Source organism: Priapulus caudatus, unplaced genomic scaffold, assembly GCF_000485595.1.
Source record: "Priapulus caudatus unplaced genomic scaffold, Priapulus_caudatus-5.0.1 Scaffold1139, whole genome shotgun sequence".
Classification (NCBI taxonomy): Eukaryota; Metazoa; Priapulida; class Priapulimorpha; order Priapulimorphida; family Priapulidae; genus Priapulus; species Priapulus caudatus.
This window is the reverse complement of record NW_014578200.1, coordinates 108,118-110,411: the sequence shown is the minus strand read 5'-3', so window position 1 is coordinate 110,411 and position 2,294 is coordinate 108,118.

Genomic DNA, 2,294 nt, shown 5'->3' with positions numbered 1-2,294 from the left:
ATTTGGAAAGGACGACAGGAGAGTGCGAGAAGAGATGAGAAAAAAGAGGTAGAGAAGATATTGGAAGAGAGAGACAGATTATATTATGAGAATGAGAGAGATAGAAAGAGGAGAGAGTATAGAGATAGAAAAGAGACCAGAGAGTGCCTTATTATATATATATATATATATATATTATATAGAGTAAAGATTGGATAAGAAAGAGAGAGACAGAGGAGACGAGAGAAGAAAAGGAAAAGAGGCGAGATGAGAGGAGTAGAAGACGAGCAATAGAGATGAGAGAGAGATGAGAGATTTATAGAGAACGGGAGAGAGAGGAGAGAGAAACGGTAAATGGAGGCAGAGAGAGTGAGAAAGAGAAATTCTACGGTGTTTTTTTGTTTGACGACACGCAGGAGAGCAACGACATTGGTTCTCCGGAAACAGCGGCAATTTATATATTATAGCGCAACCGAAGAAAAGTGGCGACTATATATATTTTTTGACTATTATAATATAATATAATATATATATATATATTTATATCCTCCCCCACACACACACGCACGTTTACGCACGCACACACACTTTATTGACGCACACACACTTCTTTATTCACGCACGCACGCACGCACGCACGCCACCGCACGCACACACACACCACGCATGCACTCACTCACGCACGCACGCACGCACGCAAGCACGCACTCACTCACGCACGCACATACACACCACGCCATACACTACACACACACACACACACGCACATTACACACACACGCTGCACTGAACGTATTATTTATTATATATATTATATATATCTATTACATATTATTCACACGCACACACACACACCGTACTACGCACACATTGGTCGCTAAATTTGCTTTTATAATATTTATATTTATATTATTTTATATTTCCGAAGGAGATCCACATTCGCTTGATGCTATTTTATTTTTAGACTATTATATATTTTTATATTTTCAAGCCGTAATATAGTAAGTCTGTGCTGCTAGCTGCTCTGTTGAAGTGGTTGTTGTGTGATTGTGTGTGTGTGTGTGTGTGTGTGTGTGTTGTGTGTGTCCGTGTGTGTGTGTGTCGTGTGTGTGTTCGTGCGCGCGCGCGCGTGCGTCGTGCGTGTCGTGTGTGTGTGTGTGTGTGGTGTGTGTGTGTGTGCGTGCGTGTGCACCAGCTTCCCCGTGTGTGTGCGTGTGTGGCTGTGTGTGTGTTGTGCGCCGGGTGCGCGTGCGTGTGTGTGTGTGCTGTGTGTGTGTGCGCGGTGTAATGTGTCTTGTGTTGTGCATGTGCTGTGAGGTGTCGTGTGCGTGTGCGTCTCGTGCGTGTGCGTGTTGCGCACTGTGTGTTGTGAGCGTGTGCGTGTGCGTTGTTGCCCCCGTGTCGTTATGTGCGGTTGGCGCGCGTGTGTAGGGCGGCGGGGGGCGTGCGTAGTGTCGTCGCGTGTGTGTGTCAAATATATAAAGACAACATAAGGTTTATAAGGATCCTAGTGGCATATAATACAAAATGTGATATTGAAAACTGCCTCGCACGCATGCGACTTCTCTGCTAAGAATGGAAATCTTAGATATTTTATTGGTATTGTTGCTCCAAGTGAGTGTTGCCGTATTTACAGTACTTTCAGACAATGATTTGGCGCGGTAGCTAGTGTCATTCCACTCACTTACACCACCTTCAGATTATGGTTTGACCGTACACTCACTTATAGTACCTTCAGACTATGGTTTGACCGAGCTAGTGTCCAGGATCCACTTCACTTATCGAGTGCTTTAGAACTACGCGTTTAACCGTAGGCTTAGTGTCAGTCACTCACTTATAGGTATCCTTCAGACTCGGGTTAACCTCTCTCTCTCTCTCTCTCTCTCTCTCTCTCTCTCTCCTCCTCTCTCTCTCCTCCTCTCCCACTCTCTCTCTCTCTCTCTCTCTCTCTCTCTCTCTTTCTCTCTCTGCCTCTCTCTCCGAATGAACAATGCTTCACGGGCGTACACACGAGCGACAGTACAGTCACTGTCTCCGCTGTCCTCTTCTCCTCGTCCTCCTCATCCTCGCACACCGTGTGTGTGTGTGTACTGCGTGTGTGTGTGTGTACGAGTGTGTGTGTGTGTAGTGTAGTGTAGCGTAGTGTAGTGTAGAGTAAGGATCACAGGACAGCCAGTGCACAGTAGCCGACGCTGCTGCCTCGGCACAACAAGAGCCGACGATCAATACATCATTAGGCAGCGCGATGCTAGCGCCACCGCCAGCGACGTTGGCGACGGGAAACCTGCGTCGGCGTCGGCGGCTGCGCGGAGTGA